Here is a 9,357-nt window from a genome sequence, read left to right as displayed (position 1 = left end):
AACAATTCCATCGAGAAGGCGAAAAAAGATTATAAACTTTGCTCTTTGAGGAGGAAAGCTATCTTCTCCACGTTTTGCAAAACATTTGTATCACTTCCAAGTTCTATCAAAGCTAAAATTTTGAAGTTATGCTGAAGTTATATTCTTTGTCCCACCTCGTTCTTATGGACTCACACCAAACAGATAAGCATCAAAACCTTAATTCTTGAAGATTGTAACAGGGGTACTAAATGTCCAGCTTTCTCTCAGACTTTTCCAACTGTATTATTTCTTTCATGACACAAAATAGTTTTGTGTTACTCTATGTTCCTGGGGAAATAATGTAAACTCTCAGCGCCTCAGTTTCCTCATTTGTAATAATGGGGGTGGAATACTGGGGCCATGAGGATTAAATGAATAAAAACATAAAATCATTTAGAATAATATTGTCTGAGGCATAGAAAGGTTTGCATAAATGGAAGCTCCTGTCTGTGATGGACAAACACTGGATACAGTAACACATGTGACAGGGTAAGTTGTTCATTTTCACTGACTGCGGTGCTTAAGCAAAAGAAAAGTTAAAAATCTTCCTTTCTCTGCAGAAAGGCAGTCAGACATTTGTCTTGAGTTACATTTTTCTTGCTCCTTGGTGAAAGGTGACACCGCTTGTGTGTTTCGAAGCAGGTAGGATGAGCTAGCCTGAAGAATCTCCTTTTCTCCCACTGCCTTCGACTGGGTGATAGGGGCCCAGCAAGGCTTTTAAGGATGAATTGTCCAAGTCGAGGAAAAGATGGAGTTTGGCAACTGGGACTTCCAGTTCTGACAGTAGCTAACAATGCCAGCCTACTCATATTGGGCATCCCTGAGGCAGAGGCACCTTGGAAAAGGGAAAGCATCATGACCCAGTGAGTAGGCTGTGGCCGTGAACAGAATTACTGAGAGCAGCAGTGAAGTAGGTTCACTGTAGCCAGCCCAGCCCCGCCCCAGGGGAGTGGAGCCACAGGTGGGGTTGGCTGAATTAAAACTACAGGGCCTGGACAGAGGCATCTTCCAAATAACCCAATGGACTGAGACCAAAGATGACCACATTTCCTTTACCCTTTGCTCGAAGTTAGGCCCCTGGCTCTGGTACACTCTAAATAGTGAAGGATCCTCCAGTAGTAACACAAAATATAATACTTCTTGCGGCCCTTTACAAGTTAGGGCCCCAAGTCGCATGACATTTTTGCATCCTAAGCAGTATGAAAAAATCTTTGCTACATATACAGCTAAATAGTCTTTAATTTGTATTGTATTTGAAAGACGTTTCACACAAATAAATGCTTTGTCAGATCATATGTCATCATAAGTACACTTTATTGTAGAGCCTTGGCATCACTTTGAAATAAATACATTGTGAGATGGCGAATACCTCAAGAAGTTTTCTTTTTTTGTTGTTGTTGTTGTTGTTGTGTTGTTGTCGTTTTGAGACAGAGTCTCACCTGTCGCCTAGGCTGGAGTGCAGTGGTGCAATCTCAGCTCACTGCAGCCTCCACCTCCCAGGTTTAAGCGATTCTCCTGCCTCAGCCTTCCGAGTAGCTGGGATTACAGGCGCATACCACCACGCCCAGCTAATTTTTGTATTTTTAGTAGAGACAGGGTTTCACCATGTTGGTCAGGCTGGTGACCTGTTCAAGAACTCCTGACCTCGTGATCCGCCCGCCTTCGGTCTCCCAAAGTGCTGGGATTGCAGGCGTGAGTCACCACGCCCGGCCACCTCAAGGTTTTAATACAACATTTACATACCTTGGTGCTAGGCATATAATGGCACCACTGGTTACATAAGTGGAAATCCACAATTTCAAAGAAGCCTCCTCATGATACTACACTTGATCTTAGCCAAAAGGTCAAGAAGCAATATCCTCCACGATAGGATCCACCGATCCCGTACTTGTACCCAAAAGCACACTTTCCCTCCCCCATCAAGAGACAACCAAATGTCACACTGTGGGGCCCTTGCTCCAGTGTCTCTAGTTGGTGTCCACTCATCTTCTGTATGAAAAGCCTCCTGGAATGGGACCTGTGGACAACAGTAGATTGGTTAAATAATGTAAAACACACCTCTGTAATAAAATCATTAAAATCAATGTCGTAGAAGATTAGAAACTCGGAAAAATTAAAAGAAAAGGTTACAAGACAGTATTTTACTAAGTATCTAATTTTGAAAAAAAAAAAAACTCTATGTGGGTAAACAGTATGAAAATATCTATGAAAATGACACCAGCAAGTTAACTCTGCATGATCGGGATTAGAGGTGATTCTAATATTTCTTTATTTGCTGATCTGAATTTTCTGGTTTTACTAAAATGAAGATGTATTACTTTTATAGTAGAACCTCTCTATTCTGCCCTCAAGAAGTAACGTAAGAGAGAGAACTAAAGCTACTTTAGACAACAAATTTGAGTGATCAATACTAAAGACATCAGGGATGGAACTTTTAAGTGGAGTTAGTGTATTATGAGTTGCCATTTCAGAGCCTGGGTACCTGGAAAAGGACAAGTGTGGTAAAAGCTTTAGACACTTGGTAGGTTACATTGCATGAGTTCTCTGAAAGCCCAAGAAAAAGTGAAAAGGCTGTAGCCTGATAACTGCGTAGTTTCTCCCAGTGATCTTATATGTCAAATGCTAGTATATTAAGTAAAGCCATACAAATAAGGGCTTGACAAGAACGCACTGCATTTATAAAGAGTGGGGAAAACAAGAACCATGAGTCTGTGGGAGAATAAAATCAGGCCCGGTCCAGAGTGGTGCACAGGAACGAGCCACAGGAGTAACTCAGTGGTATGGATCCGTGTGGCACTAAGCATTGGACAGATGGGTCCCCTGCCCATTTCCCAGGAAGAAAATCAAGCGTCTCAGGTGATGTGCACATTAGGGGCAATGAATGTGGGGAGGTAGTTTACCCTGAATGACATGTTTTGATTTTGGTTTTTTGTTTCTTGACCTTTAAAAGTAGTCAGTGTCATAATTAATATGCAGTCAATGGTTACCTAGAGAGGTTCATATGGAAAAAACACAAACTGCTTAAAATGGATTCAAATGAATCTAAACTATGGAAAGTTCTTTGGCTACTTCCAAATTTCAAGTTTGTTTTCAGGTCAGAGGAAAATAAAAGAGTAGAGCTTTCTTCACTCTCAGTTTCTTTTTTTTCTGTTCTTTTTTTTTTTTTTTTTGTCCCGTTTTGTTTTGCTTTTTAAGAGACAGAGTCTCGCTCTGTCGCCCAGGCTGGAGTGCAGTGTCGTGATCTCAGATCACTGCAACCTCTGCCTCCTGGGTTCTAGCAATCTTCCTGCCTCAGCCTCCTGAGTAGATGGGATTACAGGTACACACCTCCATGCCCGGGTAATCTTCTGTATTTTTAGTAGAGATGGAGTTTCACCAGGTTACCTAGGCTGGTCTCAAACTCTTGAGCTCAGGCAATCCACCCGCCTCAGCCTCCCAAAGTGCTAGGATTACAGGTGTGAGCCACCACGCCCAGCCCACTCTTAGTTTCTTTAGTTTTATATTCTTGTCTCACGGTCTCTGTGTCTTCCTCTGTCTTTCTCTAAAACATTCGGGCCCTCCTCACTCATGAGGTTTTGAATTCTTGAAGAGACACTAATATTTAAAAGAACACTGATCAAACATTATTCCGTACCACAAATTCAAATTGAATGTTGCTTTACAAGTGCTATCAATCTTGTAGTTCACTAACAAGGGAGTCAAATGGGACTTTTTGGTTACATCTCACCTCTATCAGTATTTGTGGACCATTAAAAGACTTGGGGAGGAAGACCAGAGGGAAAGGGCAGAAGCTGAGAAAGGGGCACTGAATGTGGAGAAACAGCATGGTACTGAGTTCGGAGCCAGATTCTGGCCCCACCACTGCCTGACAAGTTAACCACATTTATTACATATATGCATTACAAGTTAGCCACATGTAATCCCCTCAGCAACCTTATGACAGGGCTATTATTAGTATCATTGTCATCCTCTTTTTATAGAACAGGAGACAGGCCCAGAGCATAAAACCCTTAGAATAATGCCTGGGATATCATTACTGCTATATAAGTGTTGGTTTAAAAACTTAAGTCAAAACTATACCTTGTGTATTTCCAAAGATCTAAGTTTCAGTCAGTACTGCTTCTAAACCAAGGAGCCAAGTTTTTCAGTCTCTGAGAAATCAAAGGGTTACCATCAATTAATTTCAAACTAATGAATTGAGAGACTCAGCTGCTTCTTCACATTTCATGCTTTTAATAATCACACCCTCGTTTAAAAATTTCCCAGTTTGGAGACTAGTACCACAGATGAGAAAAGGTTGCCCCTGATTATCTGACTTATACCTTGGCTTAATTTAATCCAGCCCATATGCAGAAAACCATTGTTTCTCCACTGAATTGCTCTTGAAAAATATGAAAATGTTAATATTACTTTCAAAGTATTTTGTGACAATATTTTAGAACAGAGAGTTGGTAAACTTTTTCTATAAAGAGCCAGATCGTAGATATTTTAGGCTTTGCTGGCTACATATTGCTTCTTTTTTTCAACTATAAAACCAACTCTTTAAAAATGTAAAAGACACTTTCACCTCAGGTGGCCAGACCTAAATTTTTGAATGTGAGCTAAGAATAGTTTTTCAAAAAATTGTTAAAGGTATAGTTAAAAAATAAACAAAACAAAGGAGAATAAGTGACAGATACTATATGTGGCCTGCAAAGCCAAAAATATTATCTGAAATATTTACTACAAAAAATATGTCCTATGGAAAAATTTTGCTGACCCCTATTCTGGAGAATCATAAGTTAAGGGTATTATTATAAATAATTTAACCTCTGTTCCCATTTTCTGTAGTCCACAAGGCTAGCTTGTTTCTTCAGACAACACAATCATCTCCAAGGATGCAGAAAAAGCATTTGATAATGACAAAATTCAATATCCATCCCTGACTAAAACTCTCCAGCAAACTAGTAAGAGAACTATCTTAACCTGATAAAAGACATCTACAAAAAACCTATATCTTATATCATTTTTAATTATTAAAAACTGAATGATTTCCCTGTAAGTTCAGGAAGAAGTAAAATGTTTGCTTTCACCATTTCAATTCAACACTATACTGAAGATTCTAACCAGTGCAATAAGGCAAGCAAAAGAAAAGTCATCTACATTATACCAAAAAGACACCCACACTCATATGTTTATCACAGCCCAATTCACAATAGCAAAGTCATGGAAGTGTCCTACGTGTCCATCAGTGGACAACTGGATTTAAAAAATTTGGTGGCTAGGCATCGTGTCTCACACCTGTAATCCCAGCACTTTGAGAGGCTGAGGCGGATGAATCACGAGTTCAGGAGTTTAAGACCAGCCTGGGCAATATGGTGAAACCCCATCTCTACTAAAAGTACAAAAAATTAGCTGGGCATGGTGGCAGATGCCTGCAATCAGAATTACTTGGGAGGCTGAGGCAGGAGAATCACTTGAACCCAGGAGGCAGAGGTTGCAGTGAGCCTAGATCGTGCCACTGCACTTCAACCTGGGTGACACTGTGAGACTCCATCTAAAAAAGAAAAAAAGAAAAAAAGAAAAAAGAAAAGAAAAGAAAGAAAATGTGATATATTTTTATGTATCCCTTGGAATGCTACTCAGCCATAAAAAAAACAGTGAAATAATGCCTTTTGCGGCAACCTGGATAGAATTGGAGCCCATTAACCCAAGTGAAGTAACTTGAAAACATAGTTTCTAAATTATATATTCTCACTTATAAATGGGAGCTAAATGATAGACGCAGACATGCAGAATGAAATAATAGACATTGGAGACTCCAAAAGGTGGAAAGGAGGTAGGGAGATGAACAATTACCTATTGAGTGTAGTGTATATTATTCCGGTGATGGGTACGCTCCAAGCCCAGACTTCGCCACTAAGTAATATATCTATGTAACAAAATCATACTTGTACCATACTTGTACCCTCCAAATCTATAAAAATAAAATTATAAAAGAAAAGTCATCTAGATTGGAAAGCAGATAAAACTATCTTTATTCACAAACAACAGGATTAGCTGTGTAGAAAATGTCATAGAGTCTTCAAAAAAGCTGCTAACATTAAGGAATTTAGCAAATTTGCATAATGCAGGCCAGTATACAAAAATCAACTGAATTGGCAAATATTAACAATTGCCCAGAAATTGAAATTTTAAAAACAATACCATTACAACAGCATTAAAAAAATATAAACTACTTACTATCCTAAGACAAAGATGTTTTGTACCTGACAAAAGATATGCAAGATCTGTAACTGAAAACTACATTGTTGAGAGAAGTAAAAGAAAACCAAACTAAATGGAGAGCTATTCCACGGCTCATGGTTCAAAAGACTCAGTATTGTTAAGATAGCAATTTGCCTAAATTGAGCTACAAATTCAGTGCAATCCTAATCAAAATCCCAGCAAGCGCTTTTGGAGAAATGGACAAGCTTATTCTAAAATTCATAGGAAAATACAAAGGACATAGAATAGTCATAATTACCTTAAAAATAAGTCAGAAGATGAATAAAAGTCACCTGATTTTATGACTTTTCTTGCCTTTTTCTTGTCTCTCTATAGTAAAGACAGCATGATGTTGGCATAAAGATCAACAATTACATCAATGGAACACAATAGATAATCCAGGAAAAAAAAACCACACATGTATGGACAAATGATCTTTGACATAGTTGCAAAAGCAATTCAGTGGAGAAACAATGGTCTTCTTAACAAATAATGTTGGAACAATTGGATATCCATGTACAAAAAATGAACTTTGAGCCATACCTGAAGTGCCCTTTACAAATCTTGATACCATACACAAAAATGAACTCAAAATGGATCATCGAGCTAAATATAAAATCTAAAACTATAAAACTAGGAGAGGTCGGGTGCGGTGGCTCACACCTGTAATCCCAGCACTTTGGGACGCCAAGGCAGGTGGATCACCTGAGGTCAGGAGTTCAAGATCAGCCTGGCCAACACGGTAAAACTCTGTCTCTACTAAAAATACAAAAAAATTAGCTGGGTGTGGTGGCACATGCCTGTAATCCCAGCTACTCAGGAGGCTGAGGCAAGAGAATCGCTTGAACCTGGGAGGTGGAGGTTGTGGTGAGCCGAGATCGTGTCATTGCACTCCAGTCTGGGCAACAAGAGTGAAACTCCGTCTGGCAAAAAAAAAAAAAAACTCCAAAATTTCTAGAAGAAAACATAAGAAAGCCTTTGTGATCTTGAGTTAGGCAAAGATTTTTTAAAATACTACACCAAAAATGCAATCCATAAAAGAACAAATTGATAGACTGGACTTCATAAAAATTAAAAATTTCTGCTCCTTAAAATACACTGTTAATTAAAGGCAGGCCATATGCTGGGAGGAAATATTTGCATATGATATATTTGATAAAGGGCTTGTATCTAGAATATTTTTAAAAGAACTCAAACTCAATTTTACAAAGGGGAAAGACAACAGATTTGATCTGACATTTTGCCCAAGAAAATATATGAATGGCAAATAAGCAGAAGAAAAGATGCTCAACATCACTATTCATTTAGGAAATTGAAAATTTAAACCACAATGACACAAATACTCAACTCTACTGTAAAAAATAGTTTATAATAAGTATCAATAGTGGTTTAAAATTTTTTATGCTGAAAGTGACTGGTGTGGGGTGGGATTCCAATCTATCCTAAAGTACAGATAAGCGGTTCTCTTACCCCTCCAAACAGCTTCACCCTAGGACTTACTTGTGCCTTGAGGCATTTGGAGAGCAGCGTTTTCCAGACGCAGCCAAGCCAGCTGATGTGGGAAGTGGGAAGACCCAAAGCATTTTCTCCTATGGGAATCAGAAGTTCTTAGTGCAGACACTAACTTAGTGAGTTAGTGTCCCTCAGTTCACTCACTGAGGGACAACTTGTGTTCTGGCAAGTCAGTTCCAGGGTGAAATGCAGAGGTTGAGTCTCTGTTCCCTCAGGGTCCTGGATGTTAAAAAGTGGCCCAGTAGCCCTCATCCCGACCTGATTACGCTGGCTCTTTGCCACAGCAGGCCTGTGTTTCCCATTTATGGAGGAAGAGGCTTCTTGGATCCTCTGGGCCTCTTCCTCATTTGGACACTCCATCTTTTTCCTTCTACGCAAAGCCTGGTTCGTTTCTGCCACAAAAGGGCTCCATCCAAGTCCAGTTTTGATCTGACTTTTCCAGAGAATCTAAACTAGGAGTTCTGGAAATCTTCAAGGTCACATTCCTCCTTTTATAAATGTCTTACAAATGAGGTAAAAGATCCCATGAGATAAGGTGACTTTCTTAGGCCCATGCAGTTAATAATTTGCTTTATGCCCACCTTAACACTAATAGCAATTAGATAATCTAATGGCTACCCAGGAACATATGTCCAATATTTTCATTCCAATCTCAAATATTATGTACAGCTATCAGGCCACATTAAGAATTTCACTATACAAAGAAGCACAGCAATTGCTATTCAGACATATTAAGAGAAACCTTTTGGAAGCAATCAATCTATTCCCATCATTGAATCCAACTTTTCAGCTCTGAAGTACTGGCTTTCAACTCTTTAGCATCATGAACCCCATTTAGGAGGCTAGTGAAAGCTATGGACTCTTTCCACGCACAAATATTTACATAAAAAACCACAAAATTTCACTGCAGTGATTTAACATGCAGTATATGACAGTGAAAACACTTGGTCTGATGGTAGAAATGTCAGCATATCTGCTATGTGACCAGGGCATTTTTTTACTTTTAGTTTAGATTCAGGGTGTTCATGTGCAGATGAGTCACATGGATATATTGCATGATGTTGAGGGTTGGGCTTCTATTGACATTTTCACCCAACTAGTGAACATAGTACCTAATATGTAGGGTTGTTTTGTTTTGTTTTGTTTTGTTTTTGTTTTGAGATGGAGTCTCACTCTTTTGCCCAGGCTGGAGTGCAGTGGTGCGATCTCGGCTCACTGCCACCTCTACCTCCTGGGTTCAAGTGATTCTCCTGCCTCAGCCTCTCAAGTAGCTGGGATTACAGGCGCCAACCACCACACCCAGCTAATTTTTGTACTTTTAGTAGAGATGGGGGTTTCACCATGTTGGCCAGGCTGGTCTCGAACTCCTGACCTCAGGCAATCCACCCACCTCGGCCTCCCAAAGTGCTGGGATTACAGGCATGAGCCACCGTGCCCGGCCTATTTTTTAAAACCCTTCCCCTCTCCTTCTCTTCCCCCCTTTGAAGTCCCCAGTGTCTACTGTTCCCATCTTTCCGTCCATGTGTACTCAATGTTTAGTTCCCACTTATGAGAAAATGCAGTATGTGATTTTCTTTT

At 39.6% G+C, this 9,357-nt stretch overlaps 1 long non-coding RNA gene across 2 annotated transcripts; it reads right to left on the bottom strand.

The window, feature by feature from the left end:
- Nucleotides 1-1,656: 1,656 nt before the first annotated feature.
- LOC108527662 (uncharacterized) lies at nucleotides 1,657-8,954 on the bottom strand. 2 transcript variants are annotated; one of them, XR_001884879.1, is made up of 5 exons: nucleotides 7,768-8,954; nucleotides 6,527-6,597; nucleotides 5,860-5,977; nucleotides 4,102-4,172; nucleotides 1,657-2,038 (listed from the first exon to the last, which is right to left on the bottom strand). It is a non-coding gene; the product is annotated as an uncharacterized LOC108527662 (long non-coding RNA). The 2 variants fall into 2 exon arrangements; XR_001884880.1 differs by lacking the exon at nucleotides 6,527-6,597.
- Nucleotides 8,955-9,357: the final 403 nt, after the last annotated feature.

Source organism: Rhinopithecus bieti, unplaced genomic scaffold, assembly GCF_001698545.2.
Source record: "Rhinopithecus bieti isolate Rb0 unplaced genomic scaffold, ASM169854v2 scaffold_4908, whole genome shotgun sequence".
Taxonomy (NCBI): Eukaryota; Metazoa; Chordata; class Mammalia; order Primates; family Cercopithecidae; genus Rhinopithecus; species Rhinopithecus bieti.
This window is presented reverse-complemented; position numbering and strand designations above follow the sequence as displayed.